Raw genomic sequence first — 14,022 nt, forward strand, 5'->3', positions numbered from 1 at the left:
CTTTGATTAACGAGCTAGTCAAGTAGAGGCATACTAGTGACACTATGTTTGTCTATGTATTCACACATGTATTATGTTTCCGGTTAATACAATTCTAGCATGAATAATAAACATTTATCATGAAATAAGGAAATAAATAATAACTTTATTATTGCCTCTAGGGCATATTTCCTTCACTTTCCACTTGTAGCAAATTCCTTTCATTCTGGCTTGTTGAATGACAGCAGGTGTGTTGTTAGGAGGGTTCTTTCCTGGGTCAAACTGAACCTGCCTCCTAACAGGCCGATTAATATAGGCCACTGGTGTTTTCTTGCTAGGCTGGGCTTGTTCCATCCTTCTGGCCAACCAAATAGCTTTTTGTAAGTCAGCTAGTTCATGACATTGAACATAATGTTGGATAGTATCACTCAGACCAGCAATGAAACTTGCTTTGTAGTAATCAGCACGTAATGCAGCGTTGTCCCTTCCGAGCAAGTTCATGGACTGTTCAAATTTGAGCACATAGTCATTAACAAAACCAGTCTGGTTGAGGGCATGAAAAGTTCTGACATTGTCACACACTGAGGTTTCTGAAAACCTGTCCCCAATAAGCCTACAAAACCTGTACCAAGGTAATGTATTGGCTATAATTCCAGTTCCTCTCCACCACTCCATTGCTGGTCCCTTTAAGTAAGTTGCATCAATTTCGGTTTTCTGCTCCAGTAGTGTCCTAGCAGCTTCAAAGTACATTTCAATGGTTTGTATCCATGAGTCAGTTCCACTGCCATCAACCTCTGGTATGCTATACTTAGCAGGTTTCACCAGAGTTATAAGTCTTCTGTTGTCTTGGACTTGGTCTCTCTGTACAGTGCCCCCTCTGCCCGCTGGCTGCTGAGCCTACTCCTCACCTTGCTCCTGTTCTATCTGAATGATTTGTTGCATGTTTCCTCCTTGAGGAATTGCAGTAGTTGCTCTTGCATCAGGTGGAGGAAGTTTGTTTTCAGCAAAGTGGGGGTGCCTGTAAGGGATTTTGTTGCTGCCATCCAAATTGAGTTCCTTTCCAGTTTGCTTGTCCACCAAGGTTACAGAGCCTGCAGTAGGAGGGGTTTGGAGGCCATCGACTGGCCTATGCACTGGGCCTTGCGATGTATGATTTTGGTCACTGCCCTGAGGTACTTCTTGGGGATTGGGTGGGATTTCTCTTGGCTTGGGAAACCAGAGATGAATTTGTTAAGTGTGCCCTGTAGTTCCCCTAAAGTTTTCTACATGGACTGGAAATTGTCTTGCACGTGGTCCCTGAAATCCTCAAAGTCATGTCTGTCTTGCTTTCGATTTTTCTGCAGTGTTTGGACATCAAGCTGTAAGGACTGCAGCTCCAGGTTGTTGGTTGAGGACGATTCCGAAGGGCCAATCATCTTGAAGGAGTAATGCAGAGAGGGTTTTTAAAACTGGCAAGGAGCCAAGTAACCTCACTGCAGAAGATCGTCAGGCGAAGGGAGGAATTTTACCACAACACTTGCTGCAACCCGACCTTGGCCGTAGATCCTGCCGCCGCCTGCACCGCCGCCGTCGCCGCGCCGCCGGAAGTACACCGGATCTGGGTGGGAGGTGGGATTTTACTGTTGGAACGGTGTGTTCCAACAACCACACCCCAGCACCAAACCTGTACCGAGCTATTCGCCGCTGCCAACGCCACCGTAAGTGACACCGCCACCAAGATTGTCCGGTGAGAGTGGAGGATTTTACGGCTCCTCCAACTCCACTTCGGCACCATGTCTTGCGCCGCCGAGGAGATTGTAACATCCCAAATTTGGAATGTTATACATTAGATCATCATTGCATATCATATTTTTATTGCATTTTGGTTTGATCCTAGAAATTCTACGCAACTCAAGGACCCACAGAGAGAGTTGGGGATTTCGTTATTTTCATATTCGAGTTTTTCTCGAATTTTGAAAAAAAGATCGTTTGATTTTAAGTATTTTCTCTTCGAATATTTCTTTTATTAAAATAAAAGAGAGAGGATAAAATGACTTCCCCAAAAATAAAGAAATATTGGAGATTTAATATTAAAATCAAATAAGATTTTTATTCGGAGTTTTATCGCTATTTTATTTGAATTAGGAAAAAAATGCGTTTTTCAAAATTGCATATTAGGCCCAAATAAATGTTCACCTTGTCCGGCACATGTTTAGAGGACAGGGAAAATTTATTTCGGGATATTTGGAGTCCGTTTAGTATTTCTTTTATTCGTTTTTCCAAGCAGGATTATTTATTTATTTATTTTAAAAAAGGGGGAACCGACCTACAGGCCGTATCCGGCCCCGACTCCTCCTAGGCCCCCCTTTTATAAGCCGCAGCCCCCCAGCCCTGCAGCCCACCGCCGCCTCCAGCCCACCCCGCGCCAAACCCTAGCCGCCGCCGCCCACCGCCACCGCCTGCCGCCGCGCCGCCAGATCTAGTCGCCGTTGACCGTCGTTTGACTGGTCGGTTTTCTTCGGTAAAACCCGGTTTTTTTATTTCGTTAGATCGGTTTACTTTTTTGGTTTAGTTATTTAGCGAACGTCCATTCGTACGTTCGTTTTAACGAACGGTTTTCACTGTTTAGCCGCAGACAACGAACGTTCGTTCGTTAGCCTGTTCGTCAGTTTTTCTTTTTCTCGGATTTTCCGCGATTATTTTCGATCGCGATTTCTGATCCGATTTTCGTTCTAGTATAACTTTTCGCTCGTTTATCGGAATCAGACGATTCGAGCGCCTAGAGTTTCATCTCGAAACACTCTTTCTATTTAACCAACTTAAATAAGATTTTACTACTGTAAAATTTGACTTAGTCCAGATTAGTAAACGAAGCTTGTTTCCTTCGCCGTTTGAGTTTTGTTGCTTCGTTTGATTTGATTTTTTTTGCAAACCGGAGTTCTTAAGTTGAACTTTCTGGTTTGATATCTTATTTGAGTTTTACCCGTGCCCTTGCTTGATTGCTTATTTTATGCTTGTTTGTTTGCGATAGAGTACCCGGAGTGCGAAGCGTGCTACTACGAGTCTCTAGGTTTCGCGGATCATCAGCAAGGCAAGTAACACTTTGATCATACCTCTTTACTACCCAGTTTTATTGCATTAGATCAATCCCCAAACACTTGCATCGTTAGGATCTAATTTAATTTGTGGGTTTGGGAAGTAGATGAGGTAGTACATATTAACCTGTTATTATCAAACCTATGGGAGTTACTTCTACGTTGCTTATACTGCTATGTTATGCTCGTAGACGTGGATTGGGTTTGAGTGTACTCATGACAGATGTGAGCATTCTTAATTAATGGTTAACTTAAGGTGGCAACTTTAATACACATCTGGGTGGATTGAGGCACCTGGGGAATCCAGTGATTGCCTGTATTTTTGGAAATCCCGGGGTATCGTGTGATTCTCCTATGGACTGCCACCCAGGCTCAAAGGGATCATGAGATTATTCATGCTAGAAACTTTTGTGTGCAGCCACAAGCCATTATGGGCTCTGGCATAGTTAAGTATTTTGTGTGACCTTTTTCAGTGGTAGACTAGCAGATGTAGGGGATGTAGGTGGTACGGTCTACCCATCGAAAGAGTTAATGCTTCTGAAAGACTGTGTCTCGGTCATCCGTTTCTCAAACACCATGTAGTGTGAGAAATCCAACGGAGGAGATCGAGTCTTGTGGGGAAAAGTGCGCAAATCTCTGCAGAGTGTACAAACTAATCATGGTTAGCCATGTCCCCGGTTATGGACATCTTGAGTATCTGGTTCTTGGATTATCATGTGGATCTCATCACTCTTAATTATAAATAATGATTGGGTTATTTAATTACTTTTTAATTGGGATTGAGATGGGGTTTACCATTCTCGATGTTTAACAACCACCATGATAGTTAAATAAAATATATTCCTTTTGTTGTAGGAAAAAATTGGCTTTTCGCAAAACATATTAACCATACAGCCTCCACCAGCCATATATGCATGTAGTGATAGCTTTATTATGTTTACTACTCTCTTGTGTTACATTGCCATCATATTCCATGTGCTGACCCGTTTTCGGGCTGCAACGTATCATGTTACAGACTTTTCAGATGACGAGTAAGGAGCCTTAGGTCGTGGTCTTTCACTCAGTGATGCCGTTGGAGTTGATGGACTCACTTTATCTTCCAAGCTTTCCGCTGTTATCGTTTTAGATGGCCTTAAGCCATATTATTTTGTGATAAGTTCTCTTTTGAGACATTCGATGTAACAAGTGTTTGATTGCTACTCTGTTATAAATCCTTCAAGTACTGTGCGTGTCAGCATTACCGATCCAGGGATGACACTGATGCACAGAGATCAGACTGTTTGAGGTCTGGTCGCTACAAGATGGTATCAGAGCACATGCTGACTGTAGGACACGACCACTAAGCTAAAGCCCTAGATCACTACTCTCTTCTCATTTCTGACTCCTCTTCATTTTCTACTCTTTAGGATGGCGGACGCAAGGATCAAGTTCACGCAACCGGATGAAGACACCCCTTTTGGACGCCACTTGAAGGAAGTTACTAGGTACCTGAACATGGGAATACCAAGCTTCACAGGGACTTACAATGCCACTTTACCAGAAGAGGAGTGCTGGATGATTCAAGTTCATGTTCCAGGAAGGACATTCACGCCAGTCACTGAGCCCATAGAGTTTTCCTTTGATGCACCAACCTGGAGTCTAGAAAGAGTATGGCAGCTCACATTACCATGGGACGCATTGGAGAAGTTTACCACAATGATCTCAAGGATACAATCTACCAGATTTGTGGGCGCCGAGATGAGCAATGGGAGATGAGCAGCACCAGGAAGGATAGATCGATTGCAGCTTTCATCCAAGAGTTAAACTAGCACATTCGACACCAGGAGAACCAGATGTGCGCAGGCATGACAGATTTGAAGAAGGCGATGACAAGGATCGCGGAACTGGAGGAAGAACTCAAGGCTACTCGCGAGGATTATATGGAGGAAATCATCGTACTAGTGGAAAAGAATGACGACCTGACAAGGAAGCTAGGAGTTTTCATGGAAGACCCTGCGCCAGGAGGAGGAGATGACGGTTCCACTTGCCCGGAGAACTACATCATCATCGACGACACCGACTCGGATCCCGATGATAGCGATGATGACTATGTTGATGAAGCTGGAGCAGATATCCTGGAGTCTTCGACCGATCAATTTTTCTAGTCGACCACCATATCAGTAGTAGTATTCCACCATGTATATAGTATAGTCCGAGCACTTTTGTAACGATAGTTCTAAACCGATTGTATGCCCTTGTTTGATTGATTGAGTGATATGTTTGTGTTTGTCTCATGTGCATATGGGTAGTGTTTTCCCCCTAGACCTCATTCTACTCTGTTTTCTCATCTTTTCTAAACCCAGCAGATGCCTCCGAGACGCGACAATGGATTTGCTTTCCCACCGGAGCTCACTCAATTGATCCAGCAGCAGAATGCATTGATGCAGATACTATTCCAGAATCAGAATCAGGGGAACAACAACAACAACAACAACAACAACAACAACCCACCACCAGTTGATCACTTAGCCCGTTTTCTTAGGCTGAATCCGCCGGTGTTCTCCAGTAGCACCGAGCCGATTGTTGCAGATGATTGGATCCACAAGATTGAAAGGGAGTTGACTACTGCAGGATGCACAGATGCGGAGAGAGTGCATTTTGCCGCACATCAGCTTGGTGGACCCGCAGCATCATGGTGGGAGAATTTCATAGTCACTTACCCCATTGACACGGTGACATGGGATCAGTTTCAGCAGGCTTTTCGCACTGCCCATATATCAACAGGAGCTATGGCCATGAAGAAGCGTGAGTTTCGCAACTTACGCCAAGGAGGGCGCACCGTTGGCCAGTATGTGGATGACTTTAGTAAGCTAGCACGTTATGCCCCAGATGACGTCACTACGGATGCAACTAAGTAGGAGAAGTTCCTGGAAGGACTGAATGATGAGCTGAGCATGCAGTTGATGGTGGAAAATTTCAATAACTACTAGGAGTTGGTAGATAGAGCTCTCATGCTTGAAGGGAAGCAGCAGCAGATTGACAGCCGCAAGAGAAAGTATGGACAAGGGAAGTACAATTCTGGAGCACAACAGAGACCTCGTTTCACCCCGAACTCGGGAGGACTTGTCCATAACCATGGAGGCCACACTCACAATGGAGGAAGTTCGCACCACCATAATGGATCCAAGAACAGGAATGGTAATGGAGGAAGCAGCGGACAGAACCGTTCCAACCCGGCAACGCCCGCCAAGAAAGACCTAAGCCACGTTACTTGCTACAAGTGCCAGAAGACTGGACATTACGCCAATGAATGTCCTGAAGCTAAGAATGGAAACGGCAATGAAAGCTCTGGGAAGAAGCCCAACCCTTTCACCAGGGGACAAGTGAACCACGTTAACGTGGAGGAGGTTGAAGCCCAACCCGATGCAGTAATAGGCACAGGGCCAATATAAGAGACCGTACATAATGCCCGCAAAGGATTTGGAGAAAATTAAGAAGCAGATTAAGGAGTTACTGGATAAAGGTTATATTCGCCCAAGTTCGTCACCTGGGATCCCCAGTACTTCTAGTGGAGAAGAAGGATGGATCGTTAAGGATGGTTGTTGATTATCGAGGATTGAATGAGGTGACGATCAAGAACAAGTACCCACTACCGATGATCAATGATTTGTTTGATCAGCTGCAAGGAGCTAAAGTGTTTTCTAAGATCGATCTGCGATCAGGGTACCACCAGCTGAAGATTCGAGAGCAGGATATACCTAAGACAGCTTTTACCATGAGGTACGGGCTATACGAGTATACCGTTATGTCATTTGGCCTAACTAATGCACCTGCCTAATTTATGAACATGATGAACAAAGTGTTTATGGAGTTTTTGGATAAGTTCGTCGTGGTGTTCATTGATGATATTTTGGTCTACTCGAAGAACGAAGAGGAACATAAAGAGCATTTGCGTTTAGTACTTGGGAAGCTCAGAGAATGTCAGCTATACGCCAAGTTCAGCAAGTGTGAGTTTTGGCTGAAGGAAGTCGGATTCCTTGGACATGTTATATCTGGAGAAGGAATAGCGGTAGACCACAGCAAAGTTGTCACAGTGACAAATTGGGAGTCACCCACGTCAGTTGGAGAGATCCGGAGTTTTCTTGGACTCGCAGGATACTACCGGAGGTTCATTGAGAATTTCTCAAAGATTGCAAAGCCTATGACGGAGTTGTTAAAGAAGGACACCAAGTTCAAATGGACTGAGGAATGTGAGGCCAGTTTTCAGGAGTTGAAGAAACGTTTGGTTACATCACCAGTGTTGATTCTGCCAGATCAACGCAAGGATTACGAAGTGTATTGCGACGATTCTCGTCGAGGACTTGGAGCCGTACTTATGCAGGAGGGGAGAGTTGTTTCATATGCCTCACGACAGCTTAAACCCCATGAGTTAAATTATGTTACGCATGATTTGGAGTTAGCAGCCGTAGTGCATGCGTTGAAGATTTGGAGACATTTTCTCATCGGAAACCATTGTGAGGTATACACGGATCATAAGAGTTTGAAGTATATCTTCACGCAGAAGGAGTTGATCTCAGACAAAGGAGATGGTTAGAGCTCATTAAGGATTACGATACGAGATTGCATTATCATCCCGGAAAGGCTAACGTAGTAGCCGATGCGTTGAGCCGCAAAAGTCATGTCAATACACTCATGACCGGAGAGTTACCCAAGGAGTTAGTAGAAGACCTTCGTGAGCTATGTTTGGAAATAGTTCCGAGAGGTTATGTAGCAGCATTGGAGATTCAATCTACCTTGATGGATAAGATCAGAGAAGCTCAGAAGACGGACAAGGAGATAGCCAAAATAAAGGAAAGAATGAGTAAAGGAAAGGCTAAAGGATTTCGTGAGGATGAGCACGATACCTTATGGTTTGAGGACCGCGTATATGTGCCAAATGATCAGGAGATCAGGAAGTTGATTCTGCAAGAGGCCCATGATTCACCATATTTGATTCACCCAGGAAATACCAAGATGTATCTGGATTTGAAGGATAGTTTCTGGTGGACTGGAATGAAGAAGGATATTGCAGAGTATGTAGCAGTTTGTGATGTATGTCAGAGAGTGAAGGCAGAGCATCATAAGCCAGCAGGATTGCTACAATCATTGCCGATACCCGAATGGAAGTGGGACAAACTAGGCATGGACTTTATCACGGGATTACCCAGGACTCGTTCAGGCTATGACTCGATATGGGTTGTAGTCAATCGTTTGACGAAAGTAGCTCATTTCATCCCAGTAAAGACCACTTACACCAGTGCTAAGTTGGCAAAGATATACATGACCAGGATCGTATGTCTGCATGGAGTTCCAAGGACCATTGTATCAGATAGAGGAACCCAGTTCACCTCAAAGTTTTGGAATCAGTTGCATGAAACTTTGGGAACCAGGCTTGAGTTCAGTACAACTTTTCACCCGCAGACGGATGGACAGACTGAAAGAGTCAATCAGATTCTGGAGGACATGTTGAGAGCTTGTGCGCTAGACTATGGATCTAGTTGGGACGATAATTTGCCGTATGAAGAGTTCTCTTACAACAACAACTATCAAGCCAGTTTGAAGATGGCCCCTTTCGAAGCACTGTACGGAAGGAGGTGCAGAACACCGTTGTTGTGGGACGAAGTTGGAGACCGATAGTTGTTTGGACCAGATTTGATTAAAGAGTCTGAAGAGAAGGTTAAGCTAATTCGCGATATACTCAAGGTAGCCCAGTCCAGGCAGAAGAGTTATGCGGATTCTAAACGCAAGGAGACAGTTTACAAAGTCGGAGACAGAGTGTATCTTTGTGTATCCCCACTTCGAGGAGTGAAGCGTTTTGGAGTTAAGGGGAAGTTAGCACCACGTTTTGTGGGACCATACAAAGTTTTGGATTGTATGGGAGAAGTTGCTTACAAGTTGTAATTACCCGAAGGATTGTCAGGAGTTCACGATGTGTTCCACGTTTCTCAGTTGAAGAAGTGCAACGCAGAGATGGCTGATATTCCTCTGAAAGATACAGTACCACTGGAAGCGATACAGTTGGATAGTGACTTGACATATGAGGAGAAACCAGTCAAGATACTCGAGTTTGCCAGCCAAGTTACACGCAGCAAAGTAATCAAGTTCTGCAAAATTCAGTGGAGTCACCATACCGAGGATGAAGCCACCTGGGAACGAGAGGAAGACCTACGGAAGGATCACTCTCACCTATTTTCTAGGGGTAGGTTTGTAACATCCCAAATTTTCAATTTGGAATGTTATATATTAGATCATCATTGCATATCATATTTTTATTGCATTTTGGTTTGATCCTAGAAATTCTACGCAACTCAAGGACCCACAGAGAGAGTTGGGGATTTCGTTATTTTCATATTCGAGTTTTTCTCGAATTTTGAAAAAAAGATCGTTTGATTTTAAGTATTTTCTCTTCGAATATTTCTTTTATTAAAATAAAAGAGAGAGGATAAAATGACTTCCTCAAAAATAAAGAAATATTGGAGATTTAATATTAAAATCAAATAAGATTTTTATTCGGAGTTTTATCGCTATTTTATTTGAATTAGGAAAAATGCGTTTTTCAAAATTGCATATTAGGCCCAAATAAATGTTCACCTTGTCCGGCATATTTTTAGAGGACGGGGAAAATTTATTTCGGGATTTTTGGAGTCCGTTTAGTATTTCTTTTATTCGTTTTTCCAAGCGGGATTATTTAAAAAAAAAGGGGAACCGACCTACGGGCCGTATCCGGCCCGGACTCCTCCCAGCCCCCCCTTTATAAGCCGCAGCCCCCAGCCCCGCAACCCACCACCGCCTCCAGCCCACCCCGCGCCAAACCCTAGCCGCCGCCGCCTGTAGCCGCCGCCGCCGCCCACCGTCGCCGGACCTGCCGCCGCCGCGCCGCCGGAACTAGTCGCCGTTGACCGTCGTTTGACCGGTCGGTTTTCTTCGGTAAAACCCGGGTTTTTTTTATTTCGTTAGATCGGTTTTATTTTTTTCGGTTTAGTTATTTAGCGAACGTTCGTTCGTACGTTCGTTTTAACGAACGATTTTCACCGTTTAGCCGCAGACAGCGAACGTTCGTTCGTTAGCCTGTTCGTCAGTTTTTCTTTTTCTCGGATTTTCCGCGATTATTTTCGATCGCGATTTCTGATCCGATTTTCGTTCTAGTATAACTTTTCGCTCATTTATCGGAATCAGGCGATTCAAGCGCCTGGAGTTTCGTCTCGAAACCCTATTTCTGTTTAACCAACTTAAACAAGATTTTGCTACTGTAAAATTTGACTTTAGTCCAGATTAGTAAATGAAGCTTGTTTCCCTCGCCGTTTGAGTTTTGTTGCTTCGTTTGATTTGATTTTTTTTGCAAACTGGAGTTCTTAAGTTGAACTTTCTGGTTAGATCTCTTATTTGAGTTTTACACGTCCCCTTGCTTGATTGCTTATTGTATGCTTGTTTATTTGCGATAGAGTACCCGGAGTGCAAAGCGTGCTACTACGAGTCTCTAGGTTTCGCGGATCATCAGCAAGGCAAGTAACACTTTGATCATACCTCTTTACTACCCAGTTTTATTGCATTAGATCAATCCCCAAACACTTGCATGGTTAGGATCTAATTTAATTTGTGGGTTTGGGAAGTAGATGAGGTCGTACCTATTCACCTGTTTATTATCAAACCTATGGGAGTTACTTCTACGTTGCTTATACTGCTATGTTATGCTCGTAGATGTGGATTGGGTTTGAGTGTACTCATGACAGATGTGAGCATTCTTAATTAATGGTTAACTTAAGGTGGCAACTTTAATACACATCTGGCTGGATTGAGGCACCTGGGGAATCCAGTGATTGCCTGTATTTTTGGAAATCCCGGGGTACCGTGTGATTCTCCTATGGACTACCACCCAGGCTCAAAGGGATCATGAGATTATTCATGCTAGAAACTTCCGTGTGCAGCCACAAGCCATTATGGGCTCTGGCATAGTTGAGTATGTTGTGTGACCTTTTTCAGTGGTAGACTAGCAGATGTAGGGGATGTAGGTGGTACGGTCTACCCATCGAAAGAGTTAATGCTTCTGAAAGACTGTGTCTCGGTCATCCGTTTCTCAAATACCATGTAGTGCGAGAAATCCAACGGAGGAGATCGAGTCTTGTGGGGAAAAATGCGCAAATCTCTGCAGAGTGTACAAACTAATCATGGTTAGCCGTGTCCCCGGTTATGGACATCTTGAGTATCTGGTTCTTGGATTATCATGTGGATCTCATCACTCTTAATTATAAATAATGATTGGGTTATTTAATTACTTTTTAGTTGGGATTGAGATGGGGTTTACCATTCTCAATGTTTAACAACCACCATGATAGTTAAATAAAATATATTCCTTTTGTTGTAGGGAAAAATTGGCTTTTCGCAAAACATATTAACCATACAGCCTCCACCAGCCATATATGCATGTAGTGATAGCTTTATTATGTTTACTACTCTCTTGTGTTACATTGCCAGCATATTCCATGTGCTGACCCGTTTTCGGGCTGCAACGTATCATGTTGCAGACTTTTCAGACGACGAGTAAGGAGCCTTAGGTCGTGGTCTTTCACTCAGTGATGCCGTTGGAGTTGATGGACTCACTTTATCTTCCAAGCTTTCCGCTGTTATCGTTTTAGATGGCCTTAAGCCATATTATTTTGTGATAAGTTCTCTTTTGAGACATTCGATGTAACAAGTGTGTGATTGCTACTCTGTTATAAATCCTTCAAGTACTGTGCGTGTCAGCATTACCGATCCAGGGATGACACTGATGCACAGAGATCAGACTGTTTGAGGTCTGGTCACTACAGAGATGAACCTTGCTCTGATTACCACTTGTCAGACCTAGGTGGTCTGAAGAACAGGATTCAGAAAAGGGGAGCTGAACTAGTCGGTTTTACTCGAATTCAGAGGAATGATTATGCGAGTTCTAGCTCGTTACAGAGGTTCTAGCCGGCCAGGAACACTGGCGGTGGCAAGGGGGAAACCCTAACAACAACAAGATACCTACTCCCGATCCCATCTCCTGGCTTTATAGCCTTACAAAGTGGAGTAAAAATGAAGAGAAAAGCAAAACAGAAAGAGAGAGTCGCCGTGGTCTTTGCCGGAAAGTGAACAGCGACAGCCTGGACAATCACAGCCACACGATGAAGATCGGATGCTCGTAGGGTCATCATAACTGGTGAAGCGGTACGACGACACCCTGGCTATGCGATCGATGATGGGTGGCTCCTGACGCTTCCCGCATGTTAGCCAGAAGTTTGAATTAACTGAATCCCGATTGTAGCGTTCTGAACTTCAGACAGAGTGACCTGGGTCCTGACAAAGCACTCCAGCAAAGCACAAGCTTTCTAAGTGGTTGGTGCAAACAAGGGTTTCTAGGCTTGAGTGGAGGGTGCAATACTGGTTTCTCCACATTGATGCAGTTTTTTCATACTTATGCTAGCATAGCAATATTACCCACAACCATCACATTACTGCTCATGGACTTTGTTGACGTCCACAACGCTCATCAGCGGTACAAACAGAAATTCCTTGACGTTTTCTCTCTTATCGCCGTTACTGTTGCTGGGTAGGAGTACCTACCTGAGGGAATTTCCTAACGGACGCTCGTTGCGTAGTTGTCGAGCAACCTAGCGATCAAGATGGGTCGGCCCAATGTGCGTGCTACAGCATTCGGTTTTGGGAACCTTCTGGAGGGTTCCTGAAACGGTTCTGGGACCTTCTAGAAGGTTTTGAACCGGTTTTTCACTGGTTTTTTCTGTTTGCTTTTTTGTTTTTTGTTTTTTCTGTTTCTGTTTCTTTTTCTTTCTTCGTTTTCAATTCCTTTTTCTTCACTTTTTATTTTATTTTTGTTCTTAAGAATTTCAAATTCTTTTCTAAAATTCTAAAAATGTTTAGAAGTTCAAGAAATTTTCTTGTTATTATTTTTTGTTCAAAAATTCAATAAATGTTCTTCATTTTCTAAAAAATGTTCCATATTATTAAAAATGTTTGCTTTTCAAAAAAGTCTATAATTTCACAAAATGTTCATGTTTTCAAATTATTCTTGGGAGTTTCAAAAAATCTTCCCATTTCAAAATTTGTTCACCAATTACCAAAAATGTTCATGTTTTCAAATTTTGTTGCGAGTTTGCATAAATGTTTCCATTTAAAGAATTGTTTGCAAATTCCAAAAAAGTTCATGTTTCAATTTTTGTTCGGCAGTTTCAAAAAATGTACAAAAGTTTTAAAAACTGTTCATGTGTTCAAGTTTTGTTCGGGAGTTTCAAAAAATGTTCCCAGTTTTAAACAATGTTCGAGTATCCAAAAATTGTTTTCGAATTTAATGTTCGGCTTTTGAAAAAAACTTTCACGTTTTCTATTTTTGGGAGATTTTACAAAAATGTTTCCATTTCCAAAAATTGTTTACATTTTTCGAATTCTTGAGTTTTTTCAAATTTTATTCACAATTTCTAAAAGTGTTTGCTGTTTCATACAACCTTCATGTTTTTTCTCAAAAATAACGTTTTGCGTACAAAATTTTAAAAATGTTCGGATGTGCGCTCTGTTTTGTACTTAATATGTTGTGCTGCGTTACAAATCAGGTAGCTCTTTAGCTCAACTGGCTAGCTGTACTTCTTTGAAGCATCTGGTCTCAGATTCGAACCCTGCTTAGAGCATTTCTTCTTGCAAAGAGCGGCAGATAGGACCTCCCCCTACCTGAGGCCCCTCATTTGGTACGAGCGGATCGACAGGGTTTCTAGAGGATTAACCCCGCGGGGCCCAGAAACCTCGCTAATCCTCGTCGGCCCATTTGTTTCGCGGGGTCTGCACAGCCGAATCCCTTCGACCCCCTTCGTTCCCCTCCTATCCACGCGCCTGGCCAGCCTCGTGGGCACCATGCGGAACGGGACGCACCGAGACAGAGCGTCGCCCAGCCGCCGCCGTGCTCCTCCGCCGGTACTTCCCGAGG

This window comes from Triticum aestivum, chromosome 5D, assembly GCF_018294505.1.
Source record: "Triticum aestivum cultivar Chinese Spring chromosome 5D, IWGSC CS RefSeq v2.1, whole genome shotgun sequence".
In the NCBI taxonomy this organism is placed as follows: Eukaryota; Viridiplantae; Streptophyta; class Magnoliopsida; order Poales; family Poaceae; genus Triticum; species Triticum aestivum.